Source organism: Mirounga leonina, unplaced genomic scaffold, assembly GCF_011800145.1.
Source record: "Mirounga leonina isolate KUSES-001 unplaced genomic scaffold, KU_Mleo_1.0 Mir_53, whole genome shotgun sequence".
Taxonomy (NCBI): Eukaryota; Metazoa; Chordata; class Mammalia; order Carnivora; family Phocidae; genus Mirounga; species Mirounga leonina.
Window position 1 is genome coordinate 72,573,736 of NW_023270807.1, and position 21,852 is coordinate 72,595,587.

General features: G+C 40.7%; 1 protein-coding gene across 2 annotated transcripts in view; it reads left to right on the forward strand.

Annotated features, from left to right (window-relative positions):
* The window catches only part of SLC35F1 (solute carrier family 35 member F1), a 385,178-nt gene that overhangs the window by 317,953 nt on the left and 45,373 nt on the right, over positions 1 to 21,852 (forward strand). The gene's annotated exons all lie outside the window — the stretch shown is intronic.

A 21,852-nucleotide genomic window follows, 5' to 3' on the forward strand; every position in this document is an offset into this window, starting at 1 on the left:
GTGCCTGGCATTTTGCTGGCCTCTGCTGTTCACTCTGCCCCCCAGTGGTCTCCCTCTCCTTGCTGACTGGCCCTCTGATCCTCGCTGACACTGTGGCCTCCAGGTATCTGGCCGTGAATGTGTTTGGTCTCCAGCCTTGGTGGCCCCTGCCAGATGGAACCCCTCACCCCACCCCAGGTAAGCCAGCCTGCACCCCTTTGCAGAGCACTCAGACTTCTGGCAAAACAGGAGCCTCAGAAAAGACTTCTGGGGAACTAGAGTGCTCTCTGCTAATGACACTTCACCTCTCATCATTCTCTGATGTGGCCTCTTCAGGTTGATGTGGCTGTCCCAAAAGGAAACCAATGCTTTGCTTTCAATTTCCTCTAACTATCTAGCATTCTTTCTCCCCCTGAGACTTCAATCCAGACAGGACACCTCTGGGCACCTATGAGTCAACACTCACTTCTCCGATGTTAATTTTCTTTTCTCTTCCCACAGTCCATGGTGGGAGAGACAAGCACTCCCTCCGCCCCCGGCCCCCGCTCTTCCTCTCTATCATGGACTTCCTTGTCTCACATCCTCCTTCTGGGACACCAGACCTCCCAGTTCAGTACTAAAGTAGAAAAGAGCAACCTTCCACATTCTGGAAGAAACCCTGACGTACTTGGTAATATCAATTCTTTATATGTTGGAGGGAGAATTACAGAATTTAGAATCCCTTCTCTGTCATTGAAACTGACTCTAGACCTTTCTTTGTTAAAGATGTCAGGAGGGGCACCTGGGTGGCTCAGTCATTAAGCGTCTGCCTTCGGCTCAGGTCCTGATCCCAGGGTCCTGGGATCGAGCCCTACATGGGGCTTCCTGCTCAGCGGGAAGCCTGCTTCTCCCACTCCCCCTGCTTGTGTTCCCTCTCTCGCTGTCTCTCTCTCCGTCAAATAAATAAATAAAACCTTTAAAAAAAAAAAAAAAAAAGGGCACCTGGGTGGCTCAGTCGGTTAAGCGACTGCCTTCGGCTCAGGTCATGATCTTGGAGTCCCGGGATGGAGTCCCGCATCAGACTCCCTGCTCAGCGGGGAGTCTGCTTCTCCCTCTGACCCTCCTCCCTCTCATGCTCTCTGTCTCTCATTCTCTCTCACAAAAAAAAAAAAAAAAAAAAAAAGATCTCAGGAAAGTCAGCTTGGTGTTTGAAAGCTAATGAATGACCTCTCTGTTCTATAAAGGACCCGCTCTCTTTCTCTTCGTGGCTCAGTTTAACAGGTAGAAGGCTGTATGGGGCATGATTGATAGTGGAAAATTAAATTTCCAGAAAACTTTATCCTACTTTTCTGGAAAACAGATGTATAGACAAATCACAGTGCAGCGTAAACAGTAGTAAAATGGAGCTATACACAAATGCTATGGGATTACAGAGAGAAGGGACTGGATCCACCAGTGACAGAGAGGACTCTCCAGAGGAGACATTTTGTTGGGGTCTATAAACCTAGACTTTACTGACAGCATGAATCCCACAGTAAAACAGGGCCACTTGGTTCCCTGGTGATTGTCAGCTCCAATGGCTCATGTAGACAGGTTATAAATAAGTGAGATGCCCTTATCTGTTTGTTCTCTGTCTGAGCATCCATTTTCCCACTTCTAGGAATTTAAAAACCTGCCTGCTGGTGTGGTCCTGTGTATGCACACGTTATGTTGCATGCAGTGCTCCTTGTCTCCCCACAGCCCCAGCAACAATAATGCAACAAACAATAACAACAATAATTGTATTGTTCTGATCCTGCCACCACCTCCAACCCCTTCCTCAGTGAAGTTCCTCTGTCATTCCTGCAGACGGAGTTTCACTGGTCTTCCAGCATTCTCAGACTTGTCTGAGATCCATGTGACAGTGTCCTAGGCCAAGCTAGGACACCCATTGCTTTAGCCATGCCTCCAGCATGTGGTAGATGCTCAAAAAATACCAGTCCTTTTACTCAAATATTTTCCACTTCGTGTATTCTTTCCATTGATCCAATTTAAGAAAAAAATTTAAAAGATACATGTTACCTAAACCAGTCCATCCTTTCACACCCTGTCACTCTTGGACAGCAACTTGAAGAAAAGCAATGAAAAATTGTACAGTTGCATGCAAACCATTCTAGGTGAAAGACCTTGCTTGAGACACAAGGAGAAGGTTAGGAAACCCACATTCCAATTCGATTTGCCACTGATTGATTACTGTGTTACCTCACGTAAGACCTTTTGCCAGTCAATAAAGGTGAGATCTCATAAAGATTAATGAGATTGCTTCTAGGTACAAGCAAAATTCTTCTAGCCCACTCTGGGAGTGAAAATACCAAGGGAATTTGTACAAGCAAATATGGTAATATCCTACTTGGAATCATGTTTTCACAGTACCAGGGGCTAAACAAACCTTAAAGCCATAGAATGCTGTTGCTTGACATGTAAAATCAAGAAAATTTTCTCCTGTGGTACAGATGCACCACCTTTTTGCAATGAACATGTTCCTGAAATAGTACTTCCAAATAAATTTTTATAGATGATTTATATTTTTAACCTGGGAAATGTACAGGGTATTTCTTGTAAATTGAGAAATAATTTTGTATGATAAACAGTAACTATATCTGTTTCTACAGGTATTCTTTCCATACACTGAGTTTGTGAAAAGGGAAACACTCTCATAGTTCTATATTACATCACAGAAGAGTCATATTTTCAGAGTTAGCAGCCAAAATGCCTGTTATATTTGCTGGATAAGAGTGAACAGGGTAGAGAGGAAGACACAGGAGGCCCAGCCTTGGATATCCCCAGGGCGTCTAAAAGCTCACACAGATTAATCCATTAACCACTGACTGCCTTACACCTCCCAAACGTGCATGCTCTCTACGGAATACAATCGGTGGAAGTATGGGCAAATGGACAGTTTTAATCAATGTTTTCGTTCATTTAAGTAAGGAATTGCAAACAGATTTAACGAGCACCTCTAAATGTGTGTGTGTGTGTGTGTGTGCGTATAAAAGAGGAAAAGACAGGGAGACAGAGAAAACGAGACCAAAACAGAAAACATAGTATTGAAAACAAGTCTTCTAATGTCCAAGTAAATAAAATTTCAAAACTCAAAGTTTTCTTTACTTTGGAAACTTATGACTTAGAAGCCTTAATAGAAACTAATTAAAATTTTAAAAGTCAGAATGTTCCAGTATGATGATTCAGTAATTCCACTACTGGGCATTTACCCAAAGAAAACAAAAGCACTATTTTTATTTTTTAATTTTTAATTTTTAATTTTTTAATTTTTTAATTCTTATATTATCCCCATACATTGCATCATTAATTTTAGATGTAGTGTTCCATGATTCATTGTTTGTGCATAACACCCAGTGCTCCATGCAGAATGTGCCCTCCTCAATACCCATCACCAGGTTAACCCATCCTCCCACCCCCCTCCCCTCTAGAACCCTCAGTTTGTTTTTCAGAGTCCATCGTCTCTCATGGTTCATCTACCCCTCTGATTTCCCCCTCTTCATTCTTCCCCTCCTGCTACCTTCTTCTTTTTTTTTTTTTCTTAACATATATTGCATTATTTGTTTCAGAGGTACAGATCTGAGATTCAACAGTCTTGCACAATTCACAGTGCTTACCAGAGCACATACCCTCCCCAGTGTCTATCACCCAGTCACCCCATCCCTCCCACCCTACCCCCCACTCCAGCAACCCTCAGTTTGTTTCCTGTGATTAAGAATTCCTCATATCAGTGAGGTCATATGATACATGTCTTTCTCTGTTTGACTTATTTCGCTCAACATAATACCCTCCAGTTCCATCCACGTCGTTGCAAATGGCAAGATCTCATTCCTTTTGATGGCTGCATAATATTCCATTGTGTATATATACCACATCTTCTTTATCCATTCATCTGTCGATGGACATCTTGGCTCTTTCCACAGTTTGGCTACTGTGGACACTGCTGCTATATACATCGGGGTGCATGTACCCTTTCAGATCCCTACTTTTGTATCTTTGGGGTAAATACCCAGTAGTGCAAATGCTGGATCATATGGTAGCTCTATTTTCAACTTTTTGAGGAACCTCCATACTGTTTTCCAGAGTGGCTGCACCAGCTTGCATTCCCACCAACAGTGTAGGAGGGTTCCCCTTTCTCCGCACCCCCACCAACATCTGTCGTTTCCTGACTTGTTAATTTTAGCCATTCTGACTGGTGTGAGGTGGTATCTCATTGAGGTTTTGATTTGGATTTCCCTGATGCCGAGCGATATTGAGCACTTTTTCATGTGTCTGTTGGCCATTTGGATGTCTTCTTTGGGAAAATGTCTGTTCATGTCTTCTGCCCATTTCTTGATTGGATTCTTTGTTCTCTGGGTGTTGAGTTTGATGAGTTCTGTATAGATTTTGGATACCAGTCCTTTATCTGATATGTCATTTGCAAATATTTTCTCCCATTCTGTCGGTTGTTTTTGGTTTTGTTGACTGTTTCCTTTGCTTTGCAAAAGCTTTTTATCTTGATAAAGTCCCAATAGTTCATTTTTGCCCTTGCTTCCCTTGCCTTTGGCGATGTTTCTAGGAAGAAGTTGCTTTGGCTGAGGTCGAAGAGGTTGCTGCCTGTGTTCTCCTTTAGGATTTTGATGGACTCCTGTCTCACATTGAGGTCTTTCAACCATTTGGAGTCTGTTTTTGTGTGTGGTGTAAGGAAATGGTCCAGTTTCATTCTTCTGCATGTGGCTATCCAATTTTCCCAACACCATTTGTTGAAGAGACTGTCTTTTTTCCATTGGACATTCTTTCCTGCTTTGTCGAAGATTAGTTGGCCATAGAGTTGAGGGTCCATTTCTGGGCTCTCTATTCTGTTCCATTGATCTATGTGTCTGTTTTTGTTCCAGTACCATACTGTCTTGATGATGACAGCTTTGTAATAGAGCTGGAAGTCTGGAATTGTGATGCCGCCAGCTTTACTTTTCTTTTTCAACATTCCTCTGGCAATTCCATACAAATTTTAGGATTATTTGTTCCATTTCTTTGAAAAAAGTGGATGGTATTTTGATGGGAAAAAAGCACTATTTTTAAAAGATATATGCACCACTCTGTTCACTGCAGCATTATTTACAATAGCCATAATATAGAAGCACTGTAAGTGTCCATCAATAGGTGAATGGATAAAGAAGATGTGATACACACACACACATATATATACAGTGGAATATTACTTGGCCACAAAAAAGTGAGATCTTGCCATTTGCGACATGTTTGGATCTCAAGGGTATTATGCTAAGTGAAATAAGTCATAGAAAGACAAATACCATATACTTTCACTTATATGTGGAATATAAAACACAAAACAAATAAACAAACAAATGAATAAAAACAGAAACAGAATCATAAATACAGAGAACAAACTGGTGGTTGCCAGAGGGGGAAGGTTGGGTGATGGGCAAAATAGGTGAAGGGGATTAAGAGATACAAAATTCCAGTTATAAAATAAGTCACAGGATGAAAAATAAGAAATGGTGATATAGTCAATAATATTGTAATAATGTTGTGTGGTGACAGATGGTGACTACACTTATTGTGGTGAGTGTAGCTTTATGTATAGAATTGTTGACTCACTGTGTTGTACACTTGAAACTAATATAAGGATGTTTATCAGCTATACTTCAATTAGACAAAAGAGTGTTCCAATTAGCCATGCTTTAAAATCCTGCCAATTAAGGTATGCTCGTTGCCTAAACATGTTCATTTGGCCTTTAAGTGATTTTCATAGATATGAAATCTTTTGATAGAAATTTAGAGTGGTGTTTTTATTTCAAGTCATCCTCCCAGCCTTTCTTCAAGCAAAATTCTATAAATAACATCACTGGTAATTTCTCATAGTTTTCTCCAGGTAATTACTTCCTTGATTTCTTGAAACATTACTGATTATTAATAAAATAAAATAAAGAGTAAGAGATTTTATGTGTTGGTTACAAGATTAGAGGATTTTTTTAAACCAGTGGTCTAGTTTGGGCTCATTTTAAAAACAATCCTATATCCTATAAAGGATTTAATTAGGGGATACAATACGAAAAGATAATGGACTTGAAAAGAGCTAGTTTGTAACACATAGCTTCTCTAAGTAGGCAGTGTAACATGAGAATTAAGAGCAGGCAAACGCCAAATGGTTTCATTAGAAATATCTTTCTATGTAAGAATTCTCTTTCTTTAAAAAAAAAAAATGTCTTTGGGGTAATAACAATATTTTACTATGTAAGATGTAAACAAAGTGGTTTAGTAAACATAACCAAATTTATACTTCCAAATTATTATTCCTCAAAGTGCTTTTTATTATACACTTATTTAAATGTGCCTACCATTGTTCAACATATTGTAGCATTTCTTTGACATCTTCAGAGCCAATTTTAAGTCATGCAGATTTCTTTATAATTTATCCTTCCTTTGGATCCCAAAAGTATTACCTAGCTTAATCCAGTATTTGTGTTCTTTCCAAAAAATAAAACCTACTCTTGAAGAATGAGCAATTGCTTCCATTAAGGATATTCCAGTGAGTGCGCTGAAAGCGATTTCAGAAAGTTCAAAATGTTTTTGAGCAATGAGAGCTTCATTAAAATACAGCCATGACCTTCCAGCATGACTACCTTGAATGACAACCATGTCCAGATTGAACAAATTCCAGTGTGTTAAAGAAGATTAGATATGTAAACACCTGCACACCCTGCTCAATAAGTGGCAGCTTTCTTTCCCTTAAAAAAAGAAAAGCCTCGTTATTTTCAAGGCACACCTTTCATTATGTATGAACATAGCTGGTGTAGTAGGCAGAACGATGGCCCTCCAAAGAAGTCAGAGTTCTAATCCCGGCAATATGTTCCTTTACTAGACAAAGGGACTCTCAGATGTGATTCAATTAATGAAGCTGAAATGATGAGATTATCCTAGCTTCTCTGAGTGACCTCAATATGATCACAAAGGTCCTTTGAAAAGAGGAGCCAGAATCAGAGGGCGAGAAGATGTGGCAATGGAAGCGGAGGTCAGAAAGTCAGAGATACCTGAGGATGCTACCCTCCTGGCTTTGAAGACAGAGGAAGGAGCCACAAACCCAGGAATGCAGGTCACCGTAGAAGCTGAGAAAGGCAAGGGAAGGGATTCTTCCAGAGAGCTGACAGGAGGCACACAGCTCTGTGAACACCTTGAGTTTAGGACTTCTGACCTCCAGAACTGTAAGATAATGAATTTATATTGTTTGAAGCCACTAAGTTTGTGGTCATTTGTTACAGCAGCAACAGGGAATGAATACATTTGAAGACAATATTTAATTCCACCCCCCACCCCCAGGCAGATGTGAAGGTGCTGACCTTTTGAAGGTCTTCTCCAAAAGGAACCCAAAACACATGGTTGCAAGGGAAATCTTCTCTTGCCTGTCTCTGTTGGGGTTTCCATTCTTTGAGAAAAGGATCCTGCCGAGGACCTATTTCTTCTCTGTGGTCACTAAGATGCCAATGCTCCCAATGCTGCCTAGATGGACTCCTTGGAGGACCACTTTGGTGCTGTCTGCCATGGATAGACATACAGGAAAACACTCCTGCATTGTGACTGGTTGCCTTTACAGAAGTGCTCATTTTGATTCAATCACTACACAAAATTCACCTGTAATAAGTGCTTAAAGTAGGAGGGTGTACTTGCACTATAAAAAAGAAAAAAATGTACATTAGCCTGCTTACTTTGGCAATGCTTTGGAAGGGATGTGTTTGTTAATAAATCATAAATCTGTAAAAGTCTTTGAAGTGCGTTAAGAATGAAGGGTACAGTCTTAAAGCTGCTAAGACCTCCCCCCTCAAATAAATAAATAAAATCTCTTTTTAAAAGCAGGGCATGTGGGGGGCTCAATCGGTTGACCATCCTGCTCTTGGTTTCTGCTTAGGTCATGATCTTGGAGTCCAGAGATGGAGCCCCCCATCAGGCTCCACACTCAGCAGGGAGTCTGCCTCTTTCTCTCCCTCCCTCTCCCCTCCCCCTCTGCCCCTCGCCTTCCTCGAGCACACACTCTCTCTCTCTCAATAAATAAATAAATAAATAAATAAATAAATAAATAAACAAATAAAATCTTTTTTAAAAAGCTGCTAAGACTTTTAAGACTCAGACCATGAGAATTCATAAAAACACCAACCTATGAAAAAATAGCAGGAATTATTTTTGTCCTTCTTCGTGTCCTCCCTCTTCTTTATATCTTCTGGGTCAGGGGCCAATTCCAATTCAAGATCCCTTGAACAGAAAGACAGGATGTAGCTGAGCATTTTCTGGAGCCATCAACTGGGGGCTCTGTGGTCACTTTAGGAGTTGTGACACCATCTGTGCCAGAGAATGAGGGCAGGAAGTAGGAACTGCACAGAATACTCACCTTCAACTCCTTTGGCCACAGTCATCTCAGTAAGCAGCTTTAGGCAGTACTAGTTACCTCAGTGACAGCAAATCCCCCCAGATGGTTCAGAGAAGCAGAAGTTTTTCATCATTCAGCGTCTATTATCTGCCAGACAATGAGATAAACACCTCTGGACCTTGCTCAGGGGTTACCTTCTCAATGAGTCCTTCCCTGACCACCCTGTTTAAAATCACAATCTCCTGCCCCATTCAGCACAGCCTCCCCTCTCCCCTGCTTTATTTTTCTCCATAGTGTTTATCACCATTGGCATACTATATGTTTTGTCACTTCCTACCTAAGATTACAAACTCCATAAACGTACAGAAATTTTTATTATTAATTAGATTTCTTATTTCTTAGGATAGTCTGGGCACCTAGTAGACACTCCACAAGTATTTTTTAGTGAATTAATAAAATATTTCAGGGGTCCTTGTGTGTACCAAGCACCACCTAGCTTCAGAAAATAAAACTGAGTGCAAGAGAGAAAAAATTCCTTTCCTTATGGAAGGTAATTGTGTTTTAGCATAATAAGTACAATTTGATAATACTGAGATCAATGGGAAAACCCTGCGAGGGCACTTAATTCAGATTTAAGAAGCCAAAGAGGGCTTCTTGGAAGAAGTGTTGTCTCAACTGAGCTCTGAAAGATAAGTCTAAGTGGCCCAGGTGAGGGGTAGTGAGAGAGATGGACATGGGAACTCCGGGCAGAAGGAACAGCCAGTGCAAAGAAATGAGCTGAGAAGGACCATGACATGTTAAAGAAACTAAAAATGCTTCTGCATGGAGTTTGAAAGAGGAATGGTCAAAGAAGAGAACGAAGGGGCAGCTGGTGACAGATCACAAAGGGACTGATAAACCACGTTAAGGGACTTGGGCTTTATCCTGAGAGTTTCTAGAATAGTAATGATATTATGAAATTTGCAATTTAGAGAGTTCATTTGCATGGCCTGGTGAAGAAGAGGCAGTCAGGATAGGGCAAGTAAAGAGGTTCTAGAGAAATATAGGTGGCTAAAAAGACAGGACTTGGTGACTTATTTGATGTGTGGGTGAAGAAAGATCAATTCATGTTTTATTCAGGCATGTGTGTAGCAAGTATTTATTGAGCATATATTATATATACCTTTCTGTGAGTTCTAGACATATAGCATAAAGAAGATCATGTTCTTGGCCTCATGAAGCTTCCTTTCCAAGTCATACTTAGTTTTAATTTCTTTCTGTCCCACCAGAACATGAGGGAGTGAGATGTGCAAAGATACGGGGAAGAGAGTTCTAAGCAAAGGGAACAGTATGAGTGAAGACTCTGAGCATGGCATGTTCAAGACACAGAAAGAGTGAGTGAAGTTATTGGCAGTAAGAGATGACACTGAAGAAGGAGGTAGGGGCCAGATTACATAAGGCTAGTATATATTATTTTATAGGGTTATTACAGAAGATCAAGGAAAGCTGTTTGGATTTGTTCTAAGGAAAATCATTAGAATGTGCAGAGCAGGGGGTTGATGTGACCTAACTGGTATTTTTAGGTCACTGTGGCTGTGGCTGCTCATGGAGAGTTGACTGTACAGAAGCAAGAGTGGTCATGGCTAGACAGTTAGGAGGCCACTAACCGAAAGATGTGACTTGAAGCCAGGTGCTAACCACAGAGGTGGCTAGAGCTTGTGGGATATATTTATAAGATAAAGCCAATAGGGTTTTCTGGGTATTTGCATGGGGGACGTTGGAGAGAAAAAGGAGTTAAGAATGATTCCTTGGTTATTGGCCTCAGCCACTGGGTTGTGCCATGTGGTGAAATGAGGAACACGGGGGAAGAACAGATATGGAGCAGAAAATCAAGATTCTGCTTTGACCACATAGGCTTGAGCTTCCTGTTAGACATCCAGGGAGAGCTTGCTATAGGTTGCTGGGGATAATGTATCTGGGGTTCAGGAGAGAGGTGGGGGCTGAGATTATTAATTTGGAATCATTTTCAAATAGATGGGGCTGAAAATTATGATCTGATTACATTACCAATGGGGTGAATATAAATGGAGAAGAGAAGGAAACTGAAAGCTGAGCCTTGGGACCTGCCAACATTAAGAGACTGGAGGGAAAGAGGAGAATCAGAAGAATGTGATAAACCCTGGAAGCAAGTCAAGGAAGTGTTTCAGGAGGGAAAGAGTGACCCCTTGGATGTCAGGGTTCAGGGTTCAGACCTGAGCAACTAATTCTCCAGTGGTCCCATTCAGCTGGGGAAGAACAGTATGGAGACAAAGATATGAGTTATGTTTGCGCCATGCTAAGCTGTAGGTATTTTTGGTGCATCCATCCACACCAGATCAGCAGGCTCTGGAGTCTAAGAGACGGGTCCAGATTTGAGATGTAGATTTGGAGGTCATCAGCAGAGAGATGACTTTTAAAGCCAGAATGGTAGGTGACATCATTCGGGGTAAGTGTGGAGAGATGAGAACAGACACGCTGGCAAAGTCCCAAAAGCATAGCATATGAGAAACGAGAGTGGATCCAGGAGCCCCTAAAGTAGGAACTCATAAAGGAGTCTGACAAGGAGGCTTGAGAGATGAAGTGATGGGTGGGGAGCCTGGCAGGTAAGAGCACCAGCTGGAGGGGGTGTCAGATGCTACACTGAGTACAGTAAGGACTAAAATATGTCTGCTGGGTTCAAAAACAGGGAGTGTATTTTTGATCAGTTTTGATGGTGCTTGGGAAACAGAACCCAGATTACACTGAGTGGCTGAATGAAGTTGAGAGAGATGGAAGCAATGGCTGAATGCAACTCTTTTCAAGAAGTTTGGCAGGAAAGGAAGTAAGAGGTGGGTGACAGCCAGAGGGTGGCATATGTAGAATGTGAAAATGAGAGTGCCAAGGACTGAGCCCTCAGATGTGACAACTTTGAGGGACAAAAAGAACAAAGTGAGTCCCCCCCAAAAAACAGAAGGATGGACCAAAGAGGCGGGAGGGAAGAAAAAAGACATAAATCAGGAGAGCAGAGAGCTCAGTGAGAGAATGATGAGTAACGCCAAATGCCGCAGAAGCAGCACCACGTAGCTTTGGTGATCGTGGAGAATAGAGGTGTCAGTACCGCCGTATCTTGAGGAATGAATGGGGCCAAGATACGAGAGGCAGTGGCTGTAGATAAATCTTTCAGGAAGCTGGCTGTGAAGAGGGAAAAATAAATAGCTACAGAGCATCAGGGTAAAAGCAGCACAGACCTATATTTCAAAGGAAAATAGCCAACAGAGAGGAAGGGATCAAGAAGGATGTGGGATAGATGCTAGAAGCGAGGTGCCTTGAGGAGCAGAACAGGAGGGTCCCAAAGAACAGAGGACAGAGTCAGCTTCAGGGCCAGGCAAGTTCTAGGGGAACACCAGCTGTGAACTTCAGAGAAGAGATGTGTGTTCATTGGCAGCTGTCCGCTTAGACCAAGATGTAGAATGTCTTGTTCACCAGATCTGCTGCGTCCATAGCAAGGCTGAGCATGCAGTGGGCACTAAGTAAACACCAGTTGAATAAATAAATAAGGGATGCATATAAGGCAATGAAAATCTGATTTTGCCTTTTTTAAATAAAACCCGGAATAGTCGAGTTAAACCTAGAAATAGAGCCCAAAAAGTACAAGATGTTCTCCTGTAGCTTTTGAAATTGTTCCTGCATGCTGTTTTAATGCTGGGAGGAATCAAAAGTAATGCAAAATTAATGTAGAATTAATATTTCATCCAAAAACTGTCATTTCCTTCAATATGTGCTTTGAAATGTGTGCTTTCTTCAGTGTTATTTTTAACGTTCTTCTGTTCGATGAATTTTATAAATAAGAAATCCAAGTTAGTAGTGCTTGGCTGACTTAAGGCAACCACTTCTCCAAAAACACTCAAGGTAGCCACACAGTATTGAAGACCCATCGCTAAAACCAAACTCTTCGAGTTCCTTTTTTTTTTCCCCTTCGGTGAAAATGCTGGATATGTAAGAAAAAAAAAAAATCATAGCTAGGTTTGTGATTGTCTTCCTGGGAAGAGGTATCACATCACAGAGTGGATGTTGATGAATGGATGTTTTCAGCAAAATAGCGCCATAGATTATGCTGCAATGACTAGAAAGTAGGAGCTTCCATTCCGGTGACACGATTCTAATTCTCATACATTTTCGCTTATAAGCTGCACCTTACTTAATATAAAAATGCAGACAGCCAGTGATTAATTTTTCAATACCTTCAGAGTCTGCCCACTCTCCCAGAGTGCTCTAAGTGTAAGCCAGAGCACCTGAGCCTGCTAGACTGACTCGAGGCTGACCCAGCCTAGACCAGTGTTGTTATAACTGGATCTGATATAGTTTCTACCCCACCTGGACCTTGACTGCTTATACTCACTTTGTACAAGAAGAGTGGCAGACCTGGGATCATCTTGGCTCTGACACTACTATGTGACTTAAAGTAAGTCGCCTATTATCTTCAGTACTCTGATTTAGCATCTGTAAAATGGGAAAAATAACTTAACAGCATTCTGCCTGTTATATGGTAGACATTCAGTAAATGTGAACTTGCTTTCTACTTCTAAAATCTGGTTTACTGATAATCAGAGCTTGTTCTTAAACCTGATTAAAGGTCCAGTGATGCTCAGCCAGAAAGAATTTGTCCTCTGGGACAGCTCTGCTCTCACCTAAAGCAGATTTCTCTAGCAGAGCTAGAGAGTGCATGTCTCCTAATTGTCTGTCTTCCAGCGGTCACCTAGATTTCTAGGTTCTCGTCCCAGATTTTCAATGCAGGGTAGTGTCTTTTTTTTCCCCCTTTCTTTCTTTCTGTCTTTGCGAGTTGAAGCCAAAGAAGCAAAGTGAATGTATTTTAACAGCTAGGAAGTTCTGATGGACTGGCACGAGGGGACATAGAAAAGTCACACGTTTAAATCCTTGCCAACAGTAACAAGAAAAGTAGTTTGGTGAAAATCTTTTTCTAAGTCTCGGAAATAGGACATTTCCTGGAAAATGGCTGTCATATAAGCAGCACAATGACACATTTTATTAGTCTGGCTCTCTTGGGCAACATGATGGAAACATGGCTTCATCCAATGTGAATATTTTAAGACAATAAAACCTAAACATTAAGTCCTAAGGCATAGGGTTGGTGGGGGTGGAGGTGTTTTGAATAGAGTAACTCTGAGAGGAAAAAAATCTGAGAGGTGGAGGGAAAGGGGGTGTCTACCAGAAAAGTCTGTTCCTGATGAAAGATATTCCTAGTTGGATTTTTCAAATGCCTCTGGGATGGGTACATGTCCAGGCCACTGAACTAAAGTGGTTCTTGATTACATGTGTGAATGTGCATTTTCCAAATTATATTTCACTCTCTTCAGCTGGACTGTCTGCCGAAAAAGGACTTTTGTTGTGTCTGTGATACTGAAGATTGTCCTTTTTTAAGATCCTCCCCTGTTAATGCTTCAGTTTTACTCACTGGAGATGAATTTATAATATATATCACTTTTAGAAACACAGGAGAATTGCCAATTAGAAGCAGAGGAAGGCAAAGTAGGGAAATGTTCTCTTTCCTGGAATCACCTACTAGCTGCCTCAGGTTTAGCCTCTGACAGCTGGGCCACGTGAGGGGAGCTTTTTCCCTGTGAATAGCCGGAGGGGAGCGCTAATGAGGAGCCGAAGGCTGGCGGGGGAGTCTCTTTTTGGCAGACAATTAGAAAGAGGGATGAGATCACCTCCTCATTATGCTGTACTGGAATGGGAGCAGTTGGGTAGCGGGTTTTGTGTTTTGTTTTAATTTTTTTACAAACCATCTGCTTCCCTTGAGAAAGACTGATCTGACTCTTGTAGGTTTTTTACACTCTCATAACATGTGTTGTTGTATATATTTTGAAAGCAGTATATACTCAAGAGAAGAAATTTGGAAACCACAGAGAATTTGGGCAGTGGGATTGTGAGGATTTGGTTACCTTATCCAAAAATGACCGTTGTTAACGTTTTATGCTTACAGATCCTCATTTTTTCCTTCCAGAGATTTTTATGACTGATAATATGATATGTAGATCTTTGATCAAGGAATGAACATTTATGTGAACATATCTGTTAGCCAAACCAAACATGGTATAGAAGGAAGATGGAGGAACTCCTGTTTTCCCTATGATACCACCCAGGCTCAGGGGGACGTCCATTCCCTTCCAAACACTGAGAGAATGGAAGAAAACTCTCCTTTTTCTCCATTCCTTCTTACTTCACCCCAAGGAGGAAATAGCGAATTCAATATCCAATAGGGAACTTTACCACTTGGTGGGATTGTTATGTCTTAATAGGAAAGAAAAAGGAGGGAAAAAACTGTCATCCAAATGTTTCTTTTCTGCCTGCTTTGTGGATTGATAAGGACTGTCCCTGGCTAGAAGGACCCCTGAGACAGAGGCCTCAGCTTGATGGCCGTTTTCCTCAGTATATCTGCCTAAGAAAGATTAGGCCAAGTTAAAATTGAAGTGGGAAATAAGAGGCAACACTGTCTTCTGCAAACCAGATCTAATATTAATACAGTTGGCATCTGATCTCCATTTGGTTCTGTGGGTCTTTTAGGTGACCAAGTGGAATTGTCAGTATTCAACAAATTTGACCTACAAAAATGGCCAATCCAAATGGGTCAAGCTCTTATTTTCTGCCAGGTAGAATCTGGAGGAGAGCAGAAGTAAGTGATTGGAACCACAAATAGGCAACATTAAAGAAAACAGTACAGGTAGCTTGTTAGCCACAAAAGGCAGCCTCTAAACCTAGACATTTTATCAGAGTGATGCAGTTTTTCTGAAGATATTTAAGGCCTATAAGCTGGAACTAAAGGACAAGCCATGTTGAGTCTTTAAGTCTGTAAGAACAAAATGGAAATGCTAGGGAGATTTCCTGAAATGCCTGTTTTTGATTTGCAGAGCAGTTCTCCCATCCAGGTTAACTGTACTGCTTAGTCATCTTCATCATGTTGCAAAGCTTGTAAGTGCACAAGTCAGAAAACATAAAATAGCATGACAGGCTAACTTTATGACTCTTACACGATGCTCTGGTATTTGTTCCTTTTCATAAGTTAAAGTAACTCTTTGAAAGGGATAAAATCTAAGTCATAAATTTGATCTTTTAGAAGAAATCACTTCTTATGGAAAGAAGTAGCCTACTGGTCTTTTGCTGTATGTCCAGACAAAGCTACTCATTCTTTTTTAAAATAAAATGAATTTCGTTTATACTTTGGATTAATTTGGTGAAACTGTAGAACTAACTCAAAAAATTTAACAAAAGCCTAATATGTACCATTTACTTTAAGTGCTATGTGACTGTCTACATTTTCTGTTTTGATTAAAACAAACAAAAATACTAGGGGCACCTGGGTGGCTCAGTCAGTTGGGCCAACTCTTGATTTCAGCTCAGGTCATGATCTCACAGTCATGGGACTGAGTCCCATGTCGGGCTCTGTGGTCAGCGGCACGTCGGCTTGAGGATTCTCTCTCCCTCTCCCCCTCCCCCAACTCACAGGCACCACTCTCTCTCTCTCTCTCTCTAAATAAATAAATCCTTAAAAAACAAACAAAAATACTCTACCATACTTATCTGAAATCAATGTCACTGTGCCCTTTTTGAAAAGTATAATTTATCTCCAACTGATCTAACAACTATAATAAACACAGATATCTAAATTCAAATTTTCATTTGAAGTTGTATAAGAGTTTGGAGAAAGATATGGATTTGCCCCAAAAGGCTTAGTTTAATATTACCCCAAATCCAAAAACAAATATAGGAGATATTGGGCCATTTTGCATTAAACACATTTTTCTGGATTCAGTTTAATAGAACTGAATTTCTTCATCAACCGGTACCGAAGGAGGCCTCTGGTGTAGATGTTTTATTGGCAGTACCAACTGCATGAAGGTGAAATAGAACTAGAAAGACAGAGTGAGAGCTCACAGTAATCCAATGGTAAGTGTGATACTGATTGGCAAGCTACTATGGTATATCATACCACAAGTGAGGTTGTTGCACTTTGCATGGTTATGAGATACGTCATGGGGACAGGATTTATGTTATTTTCCTTATTTAATCATTTTGCACTAATTTTGAGAGTCATGTAACACAATTACATTTAACCATCACAATCTTATGTTAACATGCTGGTGAGTGTACAATGAAATTCTGTGTAAGTCAGAAATGTATCATAATCATCCAAGTGTAATTGGCCTCAACTAATCAAGTTATATAGTGGCTCTGAATTCTGCCACTTAAGTTTACTCACAAAGACATTGTAGAGACATAGACACAAATCAACTAAATATACACATGGATAAAGACATAGACACACATCAAGTAAAGTTGAAGGGATAAAATTCATATTTTGTACAAGAAATAAGTTAAATAAAATTAGTGGAATGACAAGCGAGAAAGTCATGGGAGCAGCAGAATTAGAGGGCCAGAAAAAGTTCATTTTTTTTATTCAGCAAGCATTTACTGGGCATCTACTAAATCCCAGGTTCCAAGTGAGATGGTGTAGGAAAATACAGTGAGAGAGGAGTGACTATGTTAGAGGAGGGAAGGGACTTACGAGTGAGCATGAAAACCAGACTGAGTGTGTCTGAATCCAGATAGAGGTGTCTGGGGAGTGTTGGCAAATGGAGTTAGCATAGAAAGGAAGAGAGAAGCTTGAGTGGGTATTGACAAGAAGAGGGGGGTTTGGTGTGTGTGTGTGTGTGTGTGTGTTTGTGTGTGTATGTTTAGGAGAAAGCACAACTAAGTGTGATTGAAGACTGCAGGGAAAGATCTAGTGGTAAGAGATTGGCTGAAGCTGAAAAGACAGGGAGGGAGAGAGGAGAAAAAGTTAAATGATGTTGTGATCCTCCAATGTGTACTTTAAAAATATATATAATGTTATTTAATGTTGACTTCTGTTGTCCTAAAAGCAATGTCAACACAGACTTTTTTAGTTATTATTAAATAACTTTTAGAAGCTGCGCTTGAACTCGGTGAAGTCTAGGAGTCCAGATACTAGTATTTTAGCCCCAACTCTGGCACTGACTTGCTTTATTATTGGAGGCTCAGTTTCCTTACCCATAAAATGGGTATAATCATAACTCCTTTCAAGTGCTGTTTTTGGAGATAAAGTAAAAATAATGTGTTTTGCAAACTGTAAATTAATAATAAATAAATACAAACTATACAAACTATATATAAATACAAACTATAAATAACACTTACAACCTACTGTAAATGTTATTTAAAGATATCATGTTTATATAATATTCCTGGAGCTATCACCTCTGCTTTAGAGAATGTGCCCCAGCCACTGAGCATGGTACACCTCAGTGCCTCCATCAATAAAATCAGACAACTTAGGATCGTAGACCTCTCTGGCAGGTAGCGTCTAAAGACTAATGATGTGGAAGAATTAGTTTAAATCTTTAGGATAAAAAAGATGTAAAACTAAGGTTGTAATGAACACTTTTTTCCCCACAGTATTCTTAATGTTTTTTGAGATTTTTCAGGGCATAAGAAGGATGAAATCTTGCCATTTGCAATGACTTGGATGGAGCTAGAGAGTATAATGCTAAGCGAAATAGGTCAGTCAGAGAAAGACAAATACCATATGATTTCACTCATGTGGAATTTAAGAAATGAAACAAATGAGCAAAGGGAAAAAAGAGAGAAAGAGGCAAACCAAGAAACTGACTCTTAACTATAGAGAACAAACTAATGGTTTCTAGAGGGGCAGTTAGTGGGGAGATGGGTTAAGTGTGTGATGCGGATTAAGGAGTGCACTTGCTGTGATGAGCTCGGGTGTTGTCTGCGTGTGTGGAATCACTATATTGTCAACATGAAACTAATATTACACAGTATGTTAACTAACTGGGATTTAAATAAAAACCTTTAAAAATAAACAGAAAAGGGAAAAAAGATAATTATGAAATAGTATTCATTTGTTTATTTTTTGGTGTTGGTATTTTATCATCTCTTTTTGGATATAGAGATGTATGCAAAGAAAGGTAAATCCACTGGGCACCTGGGTGGCTCAGTCGATTAAGCGGCTGCCTTTGGCTCAGGTCATGATCCCAGGGTCCTGGGATCCAGTCCTGCATCAGGCTCCCTGCTCTGCAGGGAGCCTGCTTCTCCCTCTCCCTCTGCCTGCTTCTCTGCCTACTTGTGCTCTCTCTCTATCTCTCTGTCAAATAAATAAATAGAATCTTTAAAAAAAAAAAAAGAAAGGTAAATCTACTAAAGATTATTAATGACTGAATCAGAAGGGTTTTTGTTCTTTGTCTTTTTTTAACAGTCCCAATTGTGGGCATCTGTTATCACACTTCTCTATTACTCCAACAACCACTTTGCTAAGGAGTTAAGCCACCAGAAAACTATTGGAAAATTATTTTGTCAGTATGTTTCATGCTATATGACCACAGGGAAAAGGCTGGAGCCAAAAATCACTAAAAAGTAATAGCCTGTTTACTAAGAGACATTCCCAAATGTTTATTTTCTTCTGTAGTTACAGATGCAGTGATGAGACCTCTACCTGTGGCAATTCCTGTCATTGACCTTCATTAAAATATTAAAAAAAAAAAAAAACATGACAGAAGTCCCACTGATACCAACAGTTTGAGTGACCTTAAGCATATCACTCCATCTCTTGAAACTTCTGAGTCCCCAGCTTTTAAATAAAGGCAGTGGGGGGATTCTAGTTGCTTCTAAACTGAGGGGCAGCTGTAAATGTATATGAGCATTTTTTTTTAGTGGCCAGTGCCCAGTGATGCTAAATGCCCTGCAGAGAGCATGGGGCAATCCTGCATAATACACTACCCCATCCAAAATGCCCCCAGCAGCCTGAAATAGCCCGAATGTCCCTTCTTACAGTCATGATACCAAGTCAAGTATCTGTCTATTCATTAATTCATTCAACCCTTATTGATCCCCTACTGTATGCTGGGCACCAAGCTTCCCTAGCTGAATATTCCAGAAACCCTGGCTTGAATTGTATCCTTCTTTATCTTTTCCCCTTCCTTTTAAAGGTCTTCCCCATCCATAGGACCACGTGACATGTACAAGTAAGGATTTTTCAGTTCAACCCATTAAAGGAATAGATCCCAGGACTCATCCAGTGCTTTGGGGTTTCTAATGACATTGAGAACCAAAAAGGCTCACTCAGTCCTCCCCAAAGTTTGAATGTTGGCCTGGTTTGCCTTTAATAATTCAGGAATAGAAGCCTTCAGCTCCACTGACCAAAGGCTTCCAGTTGGACAATGAAATCCAAATTGTGGAGCATGTAGCTAAATATTTCAACTGTTGATTCAATCATTTCTAATTTTTAAAACAAAACACCAACTGTTTTTTGTCCAGTGAATAATTTTCACTGGCAAACTCAAATTTCCTAATATACTTAAATGGCATTTGAAGCCAGTTGTACTAACTGCCTTAGAGCGTTTTACCATGTCAAGTAGGATCATTAACTTGCTAATTAACTGTGCAGTGAGCAACCCAGTGCTATCCTGCAATCCTAGCAGCCGCCACCCTAATACATAGTCCCTCCGGGAGTGCTGAGACCTCTAGACTCAGACTCCAGCCAGCACGCTGTTACTCAGCATTCCCGTGGCCCTTCATCACAGCACCCCGCAGGGAAAGCTTACATTCTGATTGCTTGTGTTGCAAAGGAGACCAAGGCACAGAGAAGAGTGAGAGTCTGCCAGATCGAAAAAAAAACTTTGGGGATAGAGGGGACTCTGAGTGCTGTTTACGGTGCCAAAAGTCAAGCTGATGGTCAGGCATGCTTTGCAAATATACAAACATTTTTCATCCTTTAATGAATCTTAGATGTTACTGATCATTAAAAATCCTGTATGTACTTTTTCAATCACTATCATTGGGATACTTCTCATGAACACAGCAGGGTGTGGGTACTGAGAATGTAGTCCTGCTCTCACAGACCTCTGGACACATGGGGATGTCAGACATTGTGCCAGTAATTCTGTACTCATTACATATTGTTGCAATTAACACTATAAAGGACACAGGACACAAGGAAAGCATCGATGGACCTGACGTAGCCTGGGAACCCAAGAGGCTTCCTTGAGAAGCCAGTATATAAGTGCAGGCCTGAAGGAAAAGGAGGCAGGAGGTCAGGAATTCAGGTGGGGCATTCCAGATGGAGGGGGATGCATGATTGAAGACCCTAGGGCAGGAAAGAAAGGCTTATTCCATGTAGGATAGGATGCCAGTTTAGTCCAGGTGGCAAAAATGGGAGAGGGTGTCATGAATGGATTTGAGATGTTTAGAAGATGGAATTGTCAGAACTTGGTGACCGACAGGATATAGGCAGTAAGAGTGGAGGAGTACAGGGATCACTGCCCTGCATCTGACTTCTGGGTGGTGAAGTCACTTGTTTAGGATTCTAGCAGAGGAGTGGTACTGGGCAATGGGACAGGATCACCAGTTTCTCATTCAGTACATGGAGTCTGAAGTCCTGTGGGACATAGTTTGTCCAGTGGAGACCCTGCCTCACATGGAGTATCCAAAGGTCACTGTGTCTTACTAGGGTGTAGTAGAAACAACTTGCTCTGTGGGGCCCAGAACATGTGTTTGGAAGACCAGCATTGAGACCCTTGTAATTTATAAAATGTTTTCTCATGTATTATGTCTAAGCTTCTCAGTGAACATTGGAGGAAGTCACTGAGTTATTATCTTCATTATACTAGCAGGAAATTGAGGCTTCCTGAGTTAGTGATTTGCCTATGGTCACACTGCTGTAAGTAAGGATCTGGTACTCAAATTCAAATCTTCTGACTCCAGGCACAAGGGGATCCTCACTTCACCACGTTGACTTGCTACATGATTGGGGCCAACTCTCTACCAACTCCTGGGGCTTCCATGTCAGATGGAATCTCAGGATTAGCATAAAATATGTAAGAAGTGAAATCAAGGGTTTTTTTTTTTTCTATACTCTTTATTCTTCCCTCTCTCTCTCTTTACTCTTTATTACACCAGTAATTTTTGAAGTATTGTAAACTTGAGAGTCATATTTGTGTTTATATTTAGAGCAAATATATTTACAAATAGTAAGGAGACAGTTATCTGGGAGAAATTAAGTTCAACTTTTGTCTAAATGATAATAATTTATAAAACATGGTAAGACCTCTGCCTCCTCACCTCCCATCCCCAGATTTACTCCTAAAAGAGAGGAACCATCTAAAATGGCTCAGCGTATTCTCCTCTCATGTGAGGTGTTCTGGGGGAGTCTGGGCACTGAGAAAGATGGGAGGGAGAGCTGCCCCAATCCAGTCGAGGCAGGAGACCCTTCACCACCAGCCTGTCTTATCCATTGGCCTTTTGCCCTTTCCCTCAAAGCTTGGAAGATGTTTAAGTAAAGTTAGTTTGTGCTTGTTTCAGTCTGTTTAACTGAATCAGTTCTGGGTCTACACAGACACTCAGGTTCAAGGGAAATACCTTCTCTATAGGGCTGTTATTTTTTTTTTTATTAC